Below are 20,569 nucleotides of genomic sequence, written 5' to 3' on the forward strand. Positions count from 1 at the left end.
GTCCCTCAGGGCTCGGTCCTGGCCCAGTGCTCTTCATTATTTACATCAACGACGTGGATGTTGGACTCAATAACCGCATTAGTAAATTTGCAGACGACACAAAGATTGGCAACTCGGTTCTCACTGACGAAGACAGGCAAAGCCTCCAAGAGGATTTGCACAAAATTTCAGCTTGGTCGGATAGATGGGAGATGCCCTTTAACGTAGACAAGTGCCAGGTCCTTCAAGTTGGAACGAGGAATAAGAAGTTCGAATACGAAATGCGCGGCGTTAAACTCAAAAGCGTTCAATGCGTCAAAGACTTGGGGGGTCAAAATCGCGTCAAACCTCAAATTCTCACAGCAATGCATCGATGCAGCAAATAAAGCGAACAGAATGTTGGGCTTCATTAAAAGAAACTTTGTATTCAAGAATAAAGATGTAATACTCCCGCTCTACAACAGTTTAGTCAGACCCCACTTGAATATGCGGTACAGTTTTGGTCTCCCCACCATGCAAAGGATATTGCTAAATTAGAAGGTGTTCAGCGTCGGGCAACGAAAATGATCCCTTCCTTGCGCAACAAATCCTACGAAGAAAGGCTTTCTACCCTTAACATGTTCTCTCTTGAGAAACGTCGCCTGAGGAAAACTGATCGAATGTTTTAAAATACTTAATGGTTTCACGAATGTAGACAGATCAACATTGTTTATGATCGATGACACTTTGCGCACGAGGAACAATGGCGTAAAACTCAGATGTAGACAAGTAAATTCAGACTGCACCAAATTTTTCTTCACCAACGTTGTAGTGCGAGAATGGAATAAGCTTCCACCGTCAGTGGTCCAGTGTAACACGATTGACTCCTTCAAAATAAGCTCGACCGTCACTTCCTTCAACTTAATATCAACTAGAGTAGAAATGCAACGTTTTGGAGTCTTCTGATTAATGTAAAATCACTTAGGTTTAAGGACAGACCACCAAGTCTGGACCATGGGTCTGTGGTCTGATTTTCTATGTAAATCTATGTAAATCTCTCTCTCTCTCTCTCTCTCTCTCTCTCTTTATGCCAGTTATTACTCTCTCTCTCGATTTATTTATATATTTATTTCCTCTGTCTTTCGATCTCTCTCTCTCTCTCTCTCTCTCTCTCTCTCTCTCTCTCTCTCTCTCTCTCTCTATTTACCTATATTCTTGCTTTTTCTTCTTTCCTTGTTTTCCTTCACGGAGAGAGAGAGAGAGAGAGAGAGAGAGAGAGAGAGAGAGTTAAGTGTTTACCTCGACCATTTTTAAGAGGAATGTCTTCACTTTCTTACCATTGGGACTCGATCTGTTCACGTTGGCCATGTATGTTTCTCTCGTCTTTTCCCTTGACGAATCTTAATAACAATAACAATAACAGTAAAAATAATGATAATAACAGTGGTAATAATATTGTTGCCGTAGTGAGGTGAAAGAAAGCTTGAAAAGTCACAGCATATATATTTTTTTACGTTTTTCCTCCTTGTACTTTTATGATCCTGATGAATATAAGAATTTTGGGGCAAAGGAGGAGGAGGAGGAGGAGGAGGAGGAGGAGGAAAAGAAGATAAAGGAGGAGGAGAAAAAAGATGAACAGAGAAGAAGACGAATGAGAAGGAGAAAGAGAAAAAAATGAAGAACAGCGAAGATGATGATGAAGAAGAAGAAGAAGGAGAAGGAGGAGGAGGAGGAGGAGGACAAGATAAAAGAGAAGGAGAAAAGAAAGATGAACAGAGAAGAAGACGAATGAGAAAGAGAAGGAGAAAAAAATGAAGAACAGCGAAGAAGAAGGAGATGAAGAAGAAGAAGAAGAAGAAAGAGAAGGAGGAGGAGGAGGAGGAAGAGGAGGAAAAGAAGATAAAGGAGGAGGAGAAAAAAGATGAACAGCGAAGAAGACGAATGAGAAAGAGAAGGAGAAAAAAAGATGAAAAACAGCGAAGAAGATGAAGATGAAGAAGAAGGAGAAGGAGGAGGATGAGGAGGAGGAGAAGGAGGAGGAAAATAAGATAAAAGAGGAGGAAAAAAAAATGAACAGCGAAGAAGAAGAATGAGGAGGAGAAAATAGTAAGTAGAAGCAAGAATTATAGTAACAGTAGGAAAAAGGAGAAGGAGGAGAGAGAATTAGAAGAAGAAGAAGAAGAAGAAGAAGAACCTTCGACTCGGCTCGGCTCGGCTCGGCAGTTCCCGCTTGGCGTCCCGTTGCTCGTGACGGTGTGATCCCGCGAATCATTTTTGTTCATTTTACTGTAAATACGCGGTGCCAGCGAGCCATGGCGCCACAGCAAGTATAACAAGTGCCAGAGATTACTTGGGTGCCATTCCTTTTCCGCGGGAAGGCTTAGAAAAGGAGGTAAAGGCGTATTGTGGGGAGGAAGGGAAGATGGCGGGGGAAGGGAAGATCTTAACCCGATGTGCCAACGTTATTTTTCGTGTTTTCGTGCGATTTACGTGTATCCCAAAGTGCCGAGTGCGAGGAAAGGAAAGCAAAGGTGCCAGTGATCTTATAGTGGCAATCCTAGCGTGTGGAAAAGCATATAAAAGGCTGGAAATAAGAGAAAAGTGAAGGGGGGAATGGCGGGAGTGAGTGTTAATGGTGGATTTTTCAATTTACCTCGAATTACGTGTTTGCCGGAGCGTCGCGGTGCAGGGAAGGTGCCGGTGACCAAGTGGTGCTGGACGTGGTGATGGAGAGAGTTAGGAAAGTAAAAGAGAAGAAGGTGAGAAAAGGCCTTGAAATTTGTGTGCGCGTGCGTGCGTGCGTAGATGTGTCTGCGGCTATATAATTATATATGGTAAGATTGATCAAGTCCATGTTATCACCAAGTTTGTTATCGCAAGAACAGGAAGAACAAAGAGATAAAGAATTATAGCATCTACGTCAAGGCTTGGGTGAGTGCTATTATTGTCATTATCATTATTATTATTATTATTATTATTATTATTATTATTATTATTATTATTATTATTACTACCCTCTCCCCTCCCACGCCCCTTTGATACACCTCTCCCCTCTCACGCCCCACTCACACATCTCTCTCACTCCTCACCCACACCCTCACCCTCACCCTCACCCTCACCTCTCCAATCTCACGCCCCACCCACACATCTCTCCCCTCTCACGCCCCTTTGATACACCTCTCCGCTCTCACGCCCCACCCACACATCTCTCCCCTCTCACGCCCCTTTGATACACCTCTCCCCTCTCACGCCCCACCCACACACCTCTCCTCTCACGCCCCACCCACACATCTCTCCCCTCTCACGCCCCTTTGATACACCTCTCCCCTCTCACGCCCCACCCACACATCTCTCCCCTCTCACGCCCCACCCACACATCTCTCTCCTCTCACGCCCCTTTGATACACCTCTCCCCTCTCACGCCCCACCCACACACCTCTCCCCTCTCACGCCCCTTTGATACACCTCTCCCCTCTCACGCCCCACCCACACATCTCTCCCCTCTCACGCCCCACCCACACATCTCTCCCCTCTCACGCCCCTTTGATACACCTCTCCCCTCTCACGCCCCACCCACACACCTCTCCCCTCTCACGCCCCACCCACACACCTCTCCCTTCTCACGCCCCACCCACACCTCTCCCCTCTCACGCTCCACCCACACACCTCTCCCCTCTCACGCGCCACCCACACACCTCTCCCCTCTCACGCCCCACCCACACCTCTCACCTCTCCCGCCCCACCCACACACACCTCTCCCTCTCACGCACCTCCCAAACATCTCTCCCCTCCCACGCCCCTTTGATACACCTCTCCCCTCTCACGCCCCACCCACACACCTCTCCACTCTCACGCCACACCCACACATCTCTCCCCTCTCACGCCCCACCCACACACCTCTCCCCTTTCACGCCCCACCCACACATCTCTCCCCTCTCACGCCCCACCCACACACCTCTCATCTCTCACGCCCCTTTAATACACCTCTCCCCTCTCACGCATCACCCACACACCTCTCCCCTCTCACGACCCTTTGATACACCTCCTCTCACGCCCCACCCACACACCTCTCCCCTCTCACGCCCCACCCACACCCCTCTCCCCTCTCACGCCCCTTTGATACACCTCTCCCCTCTCACGTCCCACCCACACACCTCTCCCCTCTCACGACCCACCCACACACCTCTCCCCTCTCACGCCCCTTTGATACACCTCTCCCCTTTCACGCCCCACCCACACACCTCTCCCCTCTCACGCCCCTTTGATACACCTCTCCCCTCTGACGGCCCTCCCACACACTTCTCCTCTCTCACGCCCCTTTGATACACCTCTCCCCTCTCACGTCCCACCCACACACCTCTCCCCTCACGCCAACCCACACATCTCTCCCCTCTCACGCCCCTTTGATACACCTCTCCCCTCTCACGCCCCACCCACACACCTCTCCCCTATCATGCCCCACCCACACACCTCTCCCCTCTCACGCCACACCCACACACCTCTCTCCTCTCACGCTCCACCCACACACCTCTCCCCTCTTACGCGCCACCCACACACCTCTCCCCTCTCACGCGCCACCCACACACCTCTCCCCTCTCACGCCCCAACCACACACCTCTCCCTTCTCACGCCCCAAACACACACCTCTCCCCTCTCACGCCCCACCCACACATCTCTCCCCTCCTACGCCCCTTTGATACACCTCTCCCCTCACGCCCCACCCACACACCTCTCCCCTCTCACGCCCCACCCACATCTCCCTCTCACGCCCCACCCACACACCTCTCTCTCACACCCCACCCACATCTCTCTCCCTCACACGCCCCACCCACCCACCTCCCTCTCACGCCCCTTTGATACCCCTCTCCCCTCTCACGCCCCACCCACACACCTCTCCCCTCTCACGCCCCTTTGATACACCTCTCTCCTCTCACGCCCCACCCACACACCTCTCCCCTCTCACGCCCCTTTGATACACCTCTCCCCTCTCACGTCCCACCCACACACCTCTCCCCTCTCACGCCCCACCCACACATCTCTCCCCTCTGACGCCCCTTTCATACACCTCTCCCCTCTCACGCCCCACCCACACACCTCTCCCCTCTCACGCCCCTTTGATACACCTCTCCCCTCTCACGCCCCACTTACACACCTCTCCCCTCTCACGTCCCACCCACACACCTCTCCCCTCTCATGCCCCACCCATCCATCTCTCCCTCTCACGCCCCATTGATACACCTCTCCCTCTCACGCCCCACCCACACCTCTCCCCTCTCACGCCCCTTTGATATACCTCTCCCTCTCACGCCCCACCCACACACCTCTCCTGTCTCACGCCCCTTGATACACCTCTCCCCTCTAACACCCCACCCACACATCTCTCACCTCTCACGCCCCTTTGATACACCTCTCCCCTCTCACGCCCCACCCACACCTCTCCTCTCACGCTCCACCCACACATCTCTCCCCTCTCACGCCCCTTTGATACACCTTTCCCTCTCACGCCCCACCCACACACCTTCCTCTCACGCCTCACCCACACACCTCTACCCTCTCACGCCCCACCCACCCACCACTCCCTCTCACGCCCCACTCACACACCTCTCCCTCTCACGCCCCACCCGCACACCTCTCCCCTCCCAAGCTCCTTTGATACACCTCTTCCCTCTCACGCCCCACCCACACACCTCTCCCCTCTCACGCCCCACTCACACACCTCTCCCCTCTCACGCCCCACCCACACACCTCTCCCCTCTCACGCTCCTTTGATATACCTCTCCCTCTCACGCCCCACCCACACACCTCTCCCTCTCACGGCCCACTCCACACACCTCTCCCTCTCACGCCCCACCTGAACACCTCTCCTCCCACGCTCCTTTGATACACCTCCCTCTCACGCCCCACCCACACAACTCTCTCCTCTCACGCCCCACCCACACATCTCTCCCCTCTCACGCCCCTATTATACACCTCTACCCTCTCACGCCCCCCCCACACCCCTCTCCCCACTCACGCACCACCCACACATCTCCCTCTCACGCCCCACCCACACACCTTTCCCCTCTCACGACCCACCCACACATCTCTCCCCTCTCACACCCCACCCACACACCTCTCCCCTCTCACGCCCCTTTGATACACCTCTCCCCTCTCACGCCCCACCCACACATCTCTCCCCTCTCAGGCCCCACCAACACACAACTCTCCCTCTCACGCCCCTTTGATACACCTCTCCCCTCTCACGCCCCTCCCACACATCTCTCCCGTCTCAGGCCCCACCAACACACCTCTCCCCACTCACGCCCCTTTGATACACCTCTCCCCTCTCACGCCCCACCCACAAATCTCTCCCGTCTCAGGCCCCACCAACTCACCTCTCCCCTCTCACGCCCCTTTGATACACCTCTCCCCTCTCACGCCCCAACCACACATCTCTCCCTTCTCACGCCCCTTTGATACACCTCTCCTCTCTCACGCCCCACCCACACACCTCTCCCCTCTCACGCCCCTTTGATGCACCTCTCCCCTCTCACGCCCCACCCACACACTTCTCCCCTCTCACGCCCCTTTGATACACCTCTCCCCTCTCACGTCCCACCCAAACACCTCTCTCCTCTCACGCCCCACCCACACAACTCTCCCCTCTCACGCCCCACCCAAACACCTCTCACCTCTCACGCCCCACCCACACATCTGTCCCCTCTCACGCCCCTTTGATACACCTCTCCCCTCTCACGCCACACCCAAACACCTCTCCCCTATCACACCCCTTTGATACACCTCTCCCCTCTCACGCCCCACCCACACACCTCTCCCTTCTCACGCCCCACCCACACACCTCTCCCCTCTCACGCTCCACCCACACACCTCTCCCCTCTCACGCGCCTCCCACACACCTCTCCCCTCTCACGCCCCAACCACACACCTCTCCCTTCTCACGCCCCACCCACACACCTCTCCCCTCTCACGCATCACCCACACATCTCTCCCCTCCCACGCCCCTTTGATACACCTCTCCCCTCTCACGCCCCACCCACACAACTCTCCCCTCTCACGCCCCAAACACACATCTCCCCTCTCACGCCCCAGCCACACACCTCTCCCCTTTCACGCCCCATCCACACATCTCTCCCCTCTCACACCCCACCCACACACCTCTCATCTCTCACGTCCCTTTGATACACCTCTCCCCTCTCACGCCCCACCCACACACCTCTCCCCTCTCACGCCCCTTTGATACACCTCTCACCTCTCACGCCCCACCCACACACCTCTCCCCTCTCACGCCCCTTTGATACACCTCTCCCCTCTCACGTCCCACCCACACACCTCTCCCCTCTCACGCCCCAAACACACATCTCTCTGATTGGCTGGGTGGAGGGAGGGTGATGTTAGCTACGGGAGCTGATTGGCTGGGTGGAGGGAGGGTGATGTTAGCTGATTGGCGGGTTGGAGGGACAGAGATGTTAGCTACGGAGTTGATTGGCTGGGTGGAGGGAGATGTTAGCTACGGAGCTGATTGGCTGGGTGGAAGGAGTGAGATGATAGCTACGGGAGCTGATTGGCTGGGTGGAGGGAGGGTGATGTTAGCTACGGGAGCTGATTGGCTGGGTGGAGGGAGGGTGATGTTAGCTACGGGAGCTGATTGGCTGGGTGGAGGGAAAGAGATGTTAGCTACGGGAGCTGATTGGCTGGGTGGAGGGAGGGTGATGTTAGCTACGGGAGCTGATCGGCTGGGTTGAAGGAGGGTGATGTTAGCTGATTGGCTGGGTGGAGGGAAAGAGATGTTAGCTACGGGAGCTGATTGGCTGGGTGGAGGGAAAGAGATGTTAGCTACGGGAGCTGATTGGCTGGGTGGAGGGAAAGAGATGTTAGCTACGGGAGCTGATTGGCTGGGTGTAATCTTCGCCTCGGTTCACCTGTTTGAAAAGCCTGTCGTTGAAGTTGCTGGGGACTGTTTTGTGACCCTAGTGGTGGCTGTACACGCCTTCAGCATCATGAATGGTAAAGTCACCCGTGACAACTTGGCCAAGCTTCTCCGCGGCCTTGGGAAATAGTCATAATGGCAGCCCGATACGTTTAAAAGAATGGCGCTTTGGGGTAAGAAGTGAGCATTTTCTCCCTTCAGTAATTGTTTACTCCCACCATCTTAAGTACTGTGCGAAATAATGAGTAATACGACTGGTATTTGTCCCGAGGTTACGGCCGTGACGTCACCGGCGGAAGAGATCAATGGAAGGAAGGAGAAAATGAAGTTGAATTGGAAGGAGAGAAGAAGTGGAGGGAAGAAACTGAAAGGGAAGGTGGTAAAGGAAAGTGTAAATGCGAGGAGGAAGAGAAAGAAAGGGAAGGAAAAAAGGAAGCTGTTAGTGGAGGAAGAGAAAGATAGAGAAAATATTGGGAAAGTTACGGAAAAATGTGTGATTGGAGGGAGAAAAAAAAGTGTAGGGACGAGAGAGAAAGTGGACGATAGAGAAAGTTAAATGCTGGATAATAAAAGAGGCGGGACAAGGGGACTGAGGAGAAGGAACGGCAATAATGGAGAGAGGGATGAAAGCTGAGAGTGGAGGAAAAGGAAAAGGGAGGAAGAAACTAGGAAAAGAAGACACTGGGGGGAAAAAGGAAGGAAAGGAGAGAAAACAGTAAGAAAGAAAGGGAGAAGGAAGTGTGAGGCGAGTATAGAAGGAATGAAGGAAGGAAGGAAATAAGAGTTTAAGGAGGAGGAAGGAAGTAAGGAGAGAGACAATAAGGAAGTAGGGAGGGGAAATAGGAAGGTATTAATAAGTAGGACTGAAAAAGGAAAGTAGCAAGAAGTGATGGAGAGAAGGAGGAGGAAGGAGAGGGGAGGAGGGATGGAGGAAAAGGGGGGGGGGGACGGAGGAAAAGGAGGAGAGAAAACATCAAACGGGAGGTGTGAGGACAGGAAAATAAAGAAGGGAGGAAAAAAGGTATCTCGAAGATAATTTCTCTCTCACACACACACACACACACACACACACACACACACACACACACACACACACGCTTGGAAAATAAGGTAAAAGCTTTAGTATCAGACCAAAATTCACGTTTCAATATCATCTAGTAGCTATCTTCACCTGCTTATTATTATTATTATTATTATTATTATTATTATTATTATTATTATTCTTCTTCTTCTTCTTATTCTTCTTCTTCTTCTTCTTCTTCTTATTCTTCTTCTTCTTCTTCTTATTCTTTTTATTATTATTATTATTATTATTATTATTATTATTATTATTATTATTATTATTATTATTATTATTTATTATTATTATTATTTATTATTATTATTATTATTATTATTATTATTATTATTATTATTATTATTATTATTATTATTATTACTATTGTTGTTGTTGTTATTATTACTTTTGTTATTATTATTATTATCATTATTATTATTATTATTATTATTATTATTATTATTATTATTATTATTATTGTTATTATTGTTATTATTATTATTATTATTATTTTTCTTTTACTTCTTCTTCTTATTCTTAATCTTCTTTTTTTCTTCTTCTTCTTCTTCTTTTTTCTTCTTCTTCTTCTTCTTCTTCTTCTTCTTTTTTATTCTTCTTGTTGTTCTTTTTTTCTTTTCTTTTTCTTCTTCTTCTTCTTCTTCTTCTTCTTCTTCTTCTTCTTCTTCTTCTTCTTCTTCTTCTTCTTCTTCTTCTTCTTCTTCTTCTTCTTCTTCTTCTTCTTCTTCTTCTTCTTCTTCTTCTTCATCATCCTCTTCCTCTTCTTCTTCTTCTTCTTTCTTCTTCTTCTTCTTCTTCTTCTTCTTCTTTCTTCTTCTTCTTCTTCTTCTTCTTCTTCTTCTTCTTCTTCTTCTTCTTTTTCTTCCTTTTTTTATGTTTTTCTTCTTCTTCTTCCTTCTTCTTCTTATCTTTCTACTATTATCATTATTATTATTATTATTATTATTATTATTATTATTATTATTATTATTATTTTTAATATTATTATTTTTTTCTTTTACTTTTACTTCTTATTCGTATTCATAATCTTCTTTTTTTCTTCTTCTTCTTCCTCTTCTTCGTCCTCTTCTTCTTCTTCTTCTTCTTCTTATTTTTATTCTTCTTTTTTTTTCTTTCTCTTCTTGTTCTTTTTTTTCATCTTCTTCTTCTTCTTCTTCTTCTTCTTCTTCTTCTTCTTCTTCTTCTTCTTCTTCTTTATTTTTCTTCTTCTTTTTCTTCTTATTCTATATACACCTCTGAAAACTAAAGTCACCTAGAAATAATAACAAAAGAACAAAGCAATAAATAACATAAAAGCGATAACACCAAGAAAATAGGAAATTAATATAAACCCGGCCGAACTTCCCTCAAGGTGAGACTGTCCACAGGTGTTTCCCGCCCGGCCACCTGCTTCAGTGTGCTTCCATAGGTGGGCGGGGAAGGTTGTGTCGCTGTTGTTCCGGTAACTAACTAAGCTTTTGGTGAGCCAGGTCGAGGGTTATTTGAGATCACGGGGTCCTGGGTGATATGAGGTCAGGTTGTGGACACTGCAGAGGTCAGGAGTCGTGTATTGGGGTCAGTATTGGCAATGGTTAAATCAAATTGATTTAATCATATGATTAAATCATTGATTTTTTTTTAATAAAAATCATTATTTTTATTATTATTTTATTTTTGACTAAAAGCATTCCATAAGTTAAATGATGTGCTCCAAAGATGGTAAAGTAAAACAACCTATTCATGTGCAATGATTTATTTATTCTCTTCAAAGTATATACTAAAAAAATCCTACATTATTATATCCTCTTGCGGAAATGTTGCCAACTTGCCATATGTTTTTTACTTGGTAAAAAATCATCCTCCTTTAGTCTTTACTAACTTGGCAGGCAATGTATCATAATAACAACCAAGGTTAGCAACCAAACCGTAACAGAATAAAATTCGATATTCTTCTCTATGGTAATAATATGCTGTCATGAAAATGGCAGCCTCAGGCAACTCTGTCTGTCCTAAACCTGGTCCTGCACCATCCACAAACATGTATTGAACAGGCATGTGTCTGAATCCTTGACTGTGCTCAGACTTAAGAGCCGTAAACACTTAAACTTAAAGTAACCCATGGAGACTTTTAAGTCACTCAGCAGAATATATATATATATATATATATATATATATATATATATATATATATATATATATATATATATATATATATATATATATATATATATATATATATATATATATATATATATTAAAAAAAAAAAATTTTTTTATTTTTTATTAAAAAAAATCACCAACACTGATTGGGGTAATTTTCGGGTGTTTTGGGAAGTTTAAATGAGCCGCTGGGTGTGTGTGTGTGTGTGTGTGTGTGTGTGTGTGTGTGTGTGTGTGTGTGTGTGTCTCTCTCTCTCTCTCTCTCTACACAGGTACAAACGACGTCACCACGACCCGGTCTGAGGAACTGCTGGACAAGTACCGTAGGCTCATCCAGCAGTATAAGTCTAAATCCCCTAATATTATGATTTCAGGAATTCTACCACGGACATGGGATGAGGGCGACTTCTACAGTAAGGCCTTCAGCCTCAACAACCGCCTGCAGACTCTCTGCGGAGAGCTTGACGTCGAATTCTTTAACGCCTGGAACGATTTCTACGGCCAGAGTAGACTTTTCCAAAGGGACGGCATACACCTGTCCCCCATCGGGGCAGCCAGATTTGGAAGGCTCCTCAACAACGCCGTACGTAACGCCCGAACAACAAAAAACGACTCTCAGCCACGTCCTTCCATCCCGCCCGTGTATATAGACATCATACACCGCAACAGACTCGTAACATTGAACCCTCCAGTACCTCTATTACCAAGCTTCAAGATAACCTAAGAGTCCTTAGTTTCAATGCGCGTAGCCTAAGAAACAAGTTTGATGAACTGCGATGTCTTGCTCTGACAGAAAACTTTGACGTAATTGCTATAACCGAAACATTTATCGACACCACTAATATTGATTTAAGTTCCGAATACAACATAGATGGCTACAGATTCTTCAACAATGATCGTGTAAACCGTAGAGGGGGTGGTGTCGCCCTTTTTGTCAAAAGCTACTTGCAACCTACTGACAAAACACCAAGAAACAGTAACGTTGAACATTTGTGCGTGCGAGTAAACATTGCAAAAGTCAATTTAAATATATCTGTCACTTACAGGCCTCCGGGGCAATCACTTGATGGCGATCTTGAAATGTACAGCGTCTTAAGGCAGTCACTTAATAACAGCGACTCACTGATACTAGGAGACTTTAACCTCCCCCATATCGACTGGGCGACACTGTCGGGTACAGAAGGTGAGTCCCATAGAATGATCGAATTTCTAGAGGAAAATTATCTAAGCCAAATGGTTTCTGAACCAACTCGACAAAATAACATACTTGACCTTGTTATAGCGACCCAAGATAATCTAGTCAGTAATGTCACGGTAGGAGAACACCTCGGTTCCTGCGATCATAAACTAGTGCGCGTTGACATTAGAGCTCAAACATCGGTGACTGAAAATAAAGTTAAGGTGCCCAATTTCAAAAGAGCCAACTTCGTAGAAATCCGACGAAAACTAATAGATATGCAACTATCAGATGACGGCAATGCAGAGGACGCCTGGCTAAACTTTAAAAATCACTTACTCACTCAGCAGGACACATTTGTACCCTTGTGCGAGAAGCGAATTAACACTAATAAAAGTCCACCGTGGTTTAATAGCGAAATTAAACACTCAGTCAAGGAGAGAAAATTGTCTTACAGGTTAAAGAAAGACCAAAGCACGCCCGAAAACATTAGACTTTATAATGTTGCATGGCGACGTGTTAAAAGATTAGTGCATCAGTCAAATCGTAGATATGTAGAAAATATTGCAGCCAACTGTAAAATAATCCGAAATCCTTCTTCAGTTACATAAACAACAGAAAGGCGATCAGAAGTGGAATTGGACCTTTAACAAACAGCGACGGTGCACTAGTGACTGACAGCCAACACGTTGCAAACCTATTAAATAATTACTTTTCCTCGGTGTTTAATAATAACAGTCCTCCCACCACCACCAACAACACCAGTACTAATGTAAATCCCGAGCATGCATTGTCTAACTTTGAAATAAAACCCGATGAAGTCCTTAAAGCCCTCAAATCACTTAAAACAAATAAAAGTCCTGGACCTGATAAAGTATATCCAACTCTGCTGAAAGAAACAAAGAGCGAAATACTCTCCTCCTCACAACCGTATTCAATATGTCCTTGCGACAAGGCATTGTCCCTTCAGATTGGAAAAAGGCTAACGTGACACCGATTTTTAAGAAAGGAGACAAAAAAGTACCAGGTAATTACAGGCCCATTAGTCTAACTTCGGTTGTAAGTAAGCTACTTGAGGGCATAATTAGAGACAAAATTGTGAGTTACCTTGAAAGCCACTCATTAATTGGGGACTCACAACATGGCTTCCGAAACAAAAGATCCTGCCTATCAAACCTATTAACCTTTTATAACGACCTCTTCACTGTTTATGACGTAACCAAATCACTGGACGTAGTCTATCTTGATTTCCAGAAAGCGTTTGATAAAGTCCCGCATCATAAATTACTTTACAAATTAAAGCAAATAGGTATTGACGGTCAGGTAAACCAATGGATCGCGAATTGGTTGAGCAACAGACAACAAAGAGTAGTGATTGACGGATTTAACTCAGAGTGGGCGCCGGTCACTAGTGGCGTCCATCAGGGCTCGGTTCTTGGCCCAGTGCTCTTCATTATTTACATCAACGACGTGGATGTTGGACTCAATAACCGCATTAGTAAATTTGCAGACGACACAAAGATTGGTAACTCGGTTCTCACTGACGAAGACAGGCAAAGCCTCCAAGAGGATTTGCACAAAATTTCAGCTTGGTCGGATAGATGGGAGATGCCCTTTAACGTAGACAAGTGCCAGGTCCTTCAAGTTGGAACGAGGAATAAGAAGTTTGATTACGAAATGCGCGGCGTTAAACTCAAAAGCGTTCAATGCGTCAAGGACTTGGGGTCAAAATCGCGTCAAACCTCAAATTCTCACAGCAATGCATCGATGCAGCAAATAAAGCGAACAGAATGTTGGGCTTCATTAAAAGAAACTTTTATTTAAGAATAAAGATGTAATACTCCTGCTCTACAACAGTTTAGTCAGACCCCACTTGGAATATGCGGTACAGTTTTGGTCTCCCCACCATGCAAAGGATATTGCTAAATTAGAAGGTGTTCAGCGTCGGGCAACGAAAATTATCCCTTCCTTGCGCAACAAATCCTACGAAGAAAGGCTTTCTACCCTTAACATGTTCTCTCTTGAGAAACGTCGCCTCCGAGGAAAACTGATCGAATGATTTAAAATACTTAATGGTTTCACGAATGTAGACAGATCAACATTGTTTATGATCGATGACACTTTGCGCACGAGGAACAATGGCGTAAAACTCAGATGTAGACAAGTAAATTCAGACTGCACCAAATTTTTCTTCACCAACGTTGTAGTGCGAGAATGGAATAAGCTCCCATCATCAGTGGTCCAGTGTAACACGATTGACTCCTTCAAAAATAAGCTCGACCGTCACTTCCTTCAACTTAATATCAACTAGAGTAGAAATGCAACGTTTTGGAGTCTTCTGATTAATGTAAAATCACTTAGGTTTAAGGACAGACCACCAAGTCTGGACCATGGGGTCTGTGTGGTCTGATTTTCTATGTAAATCTATGTAAATCTCTCTCTCTCTCTCTCTCTCTCTCTCTCTCTCTCTCTCTCTCTCTCTCTCTCTCTCTCTCTCTCTCTCTCTCTCTCTCTCTCTCTCTCTCTCTCTCTCTCTCTCTCTCTCTCTCTCTCTCTCTTTATTTAAACATCAAGATACACTGGTATACATAAGACAAAAGGGGCGGGGAAATTGTCTCCATGCTAAAGACAACCTCTGTCTTGAGGTCGCCTATCCTAAAGCATTGTCTCGCCTAATGTCACTTGTGTTGTGTTGTGCTCAGGCGGATGTGACTAGGGCGGGTAAAAGCGACACCAGGCATGAGCCGCCACCTTCACCTGCTGGGTGTTCATTGCCCTAACGCCCACCTCACCCGTGAAGGCGTTCCACAGGTGGGCCGTGGCACTCGTGAAGGCCCTCTGGCACCTCTCTCTCTCTCTCTCTCTCTCTCTCTCTCTCTCTCTCTTTTTTTTTTTTATTTAAACAAATTTTTACAAAAAAAAGGAGGCTCAAAATTACACTTTTTTAGGTATAATTATTCTAAGAGCCTGCGTATGGGACAAATTGAATTGTCGAATGTTTGAAACATACAAGCATACAAATACAAAATACGAAAAAGTAAAGAAAAACATGTAAAAACAATATGGAATAGTGTCAGTTTGTCACTTCATATTTATAGTTTATAGCACTAGCGCACTTGGGTGTCCCTCACGCCACCTGTGAGCAGCCAGCTTTACCTGCTGCGTGCTCATGTTCTCCACTTGGGGAGTGGCTGCCGTGAACATGTTCCACAGGCGTGTGGTCCTGGCTGTATATGTGCGCTGGACGCTGGTGCTGCCTGGAGTGTGAGTCTGAGCAGCGCGTGGAGGGAGCCTCAAGCTGCTGAGGTGGGGAACCCCCTGCACCTGGGCTTTGTGACACACCACCAGTGCTGAGACATCACGGCGGTGCTCCAGCGATGTCACAGTGGTAGACGACTCCTCCAGGTGCTCGCTGGCCTCCACCAGACGCAGTGCTCGTCGCTGCACTGCGTCGAGCCTCTGCATGTGGGTGGCAGCACTCGTCATCCAGCACAGGGCACCGTACTCCAGATACGGACGTATCTGTGCCTTGAAGAGAGTGAGGATGCCCCGTGGGTCGAGGGATCCCGCTACTCGTCGCAGGGCAGAGACTCGCAGGGAGGCCTGGCGGGCAACAGCTCGGACGTGGAGGTCGAAGCGCAGGCTTTGGTCCACAGTCACTCCCAGGACCTTGATGTGGCCCTGGAGGGGCAGACTCTTGCCTCCAAGACGCAGCTCGCCTGAGACTGCTCGAGAGGCGTCTGGGGACCGTGAGATGACCATGGCCTGCGTCTTCTCCGGGGCGAGGGTGACCTGCCACTCCTCTCCCCACTGCTCCACTAGACTGAGCTGCCTGTTGATCTCCTCGACGGCGCGCTGGCTGTCGGGGCGGCAGTAGGAGCGGGAGAGTGTGCAGTCATCGGCATACGCTGACACTGCCGATAGCTGCCGGAGGAGATCGTCGATATATATGTTCCACAGGATTGGGCCAAGCACGGAACCCTGTGGAACTGAGGCATGCACTGGTGAAGGCCTTGATGACTGCCCGTTGATCACCACCTGAAGGGTCCTCCCCTGGAGGTAATCCTTGAGCAACATCAGTAGGGCACCCTGGACACCTTTGGCGCGAAGCTTCTCAATGAGCCCCGCGTGCCAAACCCTGTCAAAGGCTCCAGCAATATCCAGGGCTACCACGAGTGTGTCCAGGCCTTCATCCAGTGCGTCTTGCCAATCCTTGGAGAGGAGGAGGAGGAGGTCCGCGGTGGACCGGCCAGGCCTGAAGCCAAACTGTCTATCTGAGAGGAGATGGCTTTCACTCAGATGCTGACAGATGACTGCAGCCACCTCTCTCTCTCTCTCTCTCTCTCTCTCTCTCTCTCTCTCTCTCTCTCTCTCTCTCTCTCTCTCTCTCTATTTTTGTCACTCTTCTTATGTTTGTTTGTTCATTTCGTTATTTGTTTGTTTGTTTTTCTTTCTTTCTTATTTTCTTTCCTTCCTTCTTTCTTTCTTTCTTTTTCTCTTTTTCTTTCTTTCTTATTTTCTTTCCACTACTACTACTACTACTACTACTACTACTACTACTACTACTACTACTACCACTACTACTACTAGTACTACCACTACTACTACTACTACTACTACTACTACTACTACTACTACTACTACTACTACTACTACCATTACTACTACTATAGTATAAACAAAGTGTTTCATTCCGCCTATACTCTCGCGAACGTCAGTGTGACACTTGCGCATTGTTAGTTCGTGATTGCATGAAGATCAACTTTATATTCAGATTGATATGTTTGAATGTTTGTGTTTACAAAAACCCTCAAGCCCTGCCTCTTACATGCACCGCACACATGCCGATTTGCATGATTAATACACCACAGAAGATAACGAAAGAACAGCTTGTACATCAAGCAGTATAGTCTGATCATACTCGGACGATTTTTAGCCTTTCAGACACCCATATTTCATCTCATTCAGGTACATAAAGTGACATATGGCTCTGCTTTGCACTTGCAAACCCAGATGTCTTTTAATATACCTGAAATGAGAGTAATTATATTAATTTGAAAAATCATAGATCGTTCGAGCCTGATGTGACTGTTATTTGATACAAGCTTGTCTTTCCGTGTGCTTGTATGTTAGATTATTATACGATGCAAACGGCTGAGTTTTTTTTTTACTAAAATATCCAATATATTATTGAAAAATCAGCTTAAAATTATCACAACAGTTGATTTTCACGAATTTACGAGGTAGGAATGCGCAGGTGCCACATCTATGAAAATTCCCGCTTTTTTGGTGAACAGATGAAATGAAAGACTATACCACTACTACTACTACCTCCACTACTATCAGCACTACTACTACTACTACTACCTCCACTGCTATCAGCACTACTACTACTACTACTACTACTACCTCCACTGCTATCAGCACTACTACTACTACTACTACCACCACCACTACTACTACTACTACTACTACTACTACTACTACTACTACTACTACTACTACTACTACTACTACTACTACTACTACTACTACTACTACTACTACTACTACTACTACTACTACTACTACTACTACTACAACTATTATTACTGTTGCATAATTGTGCTTTAATTTCTTGAAAGTTACAGAAGAAAAATATAAAGAGACACAACCGGCATGAAATGTTTGTCCATACACTGTAAAGGCAGTCAGATATACATTTTTTTTGTCAAAGTGTTGTTTTTCATTGGCAGTAACCGGAAAATATATTCGTCAGCATGTTTTTTCGTTAGTTTGTTTGTCATCAGTGTGTGTGTGTGTGTGTGTGTGTGTGTGTGTGTGTGTGTGTGTTTAATTTATTTTTCTTTTTTTTAATAAGATTTATTATTATTATTATTATTATTATTATTATTATTATTATTATTATTATTATTATTACTGCTACTACTACTACTACTATTATCATTATTATTTTTATTTTTATTCCCATTATTACCATCATTATTACCATCTTTACCATTGCTGCCATGACCACCTTATCCTATACGTTCCTTTAGTTTTCTAACTGTATCCTTCAATGGTACTGTTTATTAATGATCGTTTTCCCGTCCAGCAGAGTGTCGTGGCACAAGGACAGTCAAACACACAGGCACATGAGTAGAGCAGGCCAGAAGTACCATGCAAGGACGCGACAGAAAGGTCAGTCATACTTTTATTTTATTCTTTGGTGATCTTGGAGTTACTACCACCACCACAAATCCCGCCACTACTGCTAATGCTAATGCTACTACTACTACTACTACTACTACTTATGCAAGAATTAACCAGCATCTTCACTCTTTCATCCCTCACGCTGGTAAACTCTGGAACAATCTTCCTTCATCTGTATTTCCTCCAGCCTACGACTTGAACTCTTTCAAAAGAGGGTATCAGGACACCTCTCCTCCCGAAATTGACCTTTCTTTCGGACACCTCTTTTGATTCTTTTTTGGGAGCAGCGAGCAGCGGGCTTTTATTATTATTTTTTTTTTTGTGCCCTTGAGCTGTCTCCTTTGTTGTAAAAAAAAAAAAAAAACTACTACTACTATTAGTACTGCTACTACTACTACTACTACTACTACTACTACTACTACTACTACTACTACTACTACTACTACTACTACTATTAGTACTACAACTATTACTACTACTTTTACCGCTACTACTACTACTACTATTACTATTGCTATTACTACTACTACAACTACTACTACTACTACTACTACTACTACTACTACTACTACTACTACTACTACTACTACTACTGCTACTATTATTATTATTGCTACTACTATTACTACTACTACTGCTACTTTTTTTTACAGAAAAGGAGACAGTTCAAGGGCGTGAAGAAACAATACAATAATGAAAAAAAAAAGCCCGCTACTTACTGCTCCCGAACAGAGTCCATAGGAGTGGCCAAAAAAACGATCAATTTCGGGAGGAGAGGTGTCCTGACACCCTCTTCTTGAAAGAGTTCAAGTCGTAGGCGGGAGGAAGTACAGATGAAGGAAGATTGTTCCAGAGTTTACCAGCGTGAAGGATGAAAGAGAGAAGATGCTGGTTAAGTCTTGCATAAGGGGTTTGGACAGTATAGGGATGAGCTTGATTAGAAAGTCGTGTGAGGCGAGGCCGCGGGAGGGGGGGAGGCATGCAGTTAGCAAGTTCAGAAGAGCAGTTAGCGTGAAAATAACAATAGAAGATAGAAAGAGAGGCAACATCACGACGGAATTTAAGAGGAAGAAGACTATCAGTAAGAGGAGGAGAGCTGATGAGACGAAGAGCCTTTGACTCCACTCTGTCCAATACGTAGAGCTGTGTGAGTGGAGCCCCCCACACGTGAGATGCATACTCCATACGAGGGCGGACAAGGCCCCTGTATATACTACTACTACTACTACTACTACTACTACTACTATTATGACTGAAAACCGGTTAGTCTTTTCTGTGACCTTGGCAAATAGCCGTGATGGGAGCCCGATGATACGTTTAAGAATAAATGAACTTTTATCTCGCTCTGCCAATCAAGGTGTGTGTGTGTGTGTGTGTGTGTGTGTGTGTGTGTGTGTGTGTGTGTGTGTGTGTAAGTAAGTAAGTAAGTAAGTAAATATTTATTGCCTTTAAAATATAAGAATATTGTTATATATAAACATAACATAAAACATGGCAATGGCACAGCCTGTCAAGCCGAAGCTTCCCGACAGACATGGAATTATATTATTTTATTTAATGTTTACATTGGCACAAAATTGGTACCTAATATATTATTAACTAACGTATAGAACAATAAGAATAATTATAATAATATGTTGCTGAGAACAACAATTACAATATCAATTATAATAATAATAATAATAATAATAATAATAATAATAATAATAATAATAATAATAATAAACATTATACTTGTGAAACTAAGTTCATACCACACACTACATTTGATTACTATTTTGACAATTATATAAATAAGTTTTCACAGATTTTTTTAAATGGATAAATTTATATGATTGAGAAGAGTCTTAATATGTAGAGGCAATGAATTCCACATTCGGGGACCTGAGTATAATATACTGTGCTTAAGAGAGAAGTTCTGAACTGTGGACATATGAGATTGATATCATTACCTCGAATGTTGTATGATGTGTGTACCAGTCTGAAAGGCTGACCTCCACAATACTGTGTAAGGCACTTGTAAATGCTTAACAATAAAAAATATTTATGAATATTTGGAAAACTAAGAAAATTTTGTGTATTAATTATATTTCGTGTTGAC

The 20,569-nt window shown here is 45.2% G+C and overlaps 1 long non-coding RNA gene across 1 annotated transcript; it reads left to right on the forward strand.

The window, feature by feature from the left end:
* The first annotated feature begins 2,203 nt into the window (after window positions 1–2,203).
* On the forward strand, window positions 2,204–20,059 carry LOC126993231 (uncharacterized). Its single transcript, XR_007747534.1, has 3 exons — window positions 2,204–2,889; window positions 18,374–18,456; window positions 19,122–20,059. It is a non-coding gene; the product is annotated as an uncharacterized LOC126993231 (long non-coding RNA).
* Window positions 20,060–20,569: the final 510 nt, after the last annotated feature.

The sequence above is a fragment of the Eriocheir sinensis genome, unplaced genomic scaffold (assembly GCF_024679095.1).
Source record: "Eriocheir sinensis breed Jianghai 21 unplaced genomic scaffold, ASM2467909v1 Scaffold588, whole genome shotgun sequence".
NCBI classification, from domain to species: Eukaryota; Metazoa; Arthropoda; class Malacostraca; order Decapoda; family Varunidae; genus Eriocheir; species Eriocheir sinensis.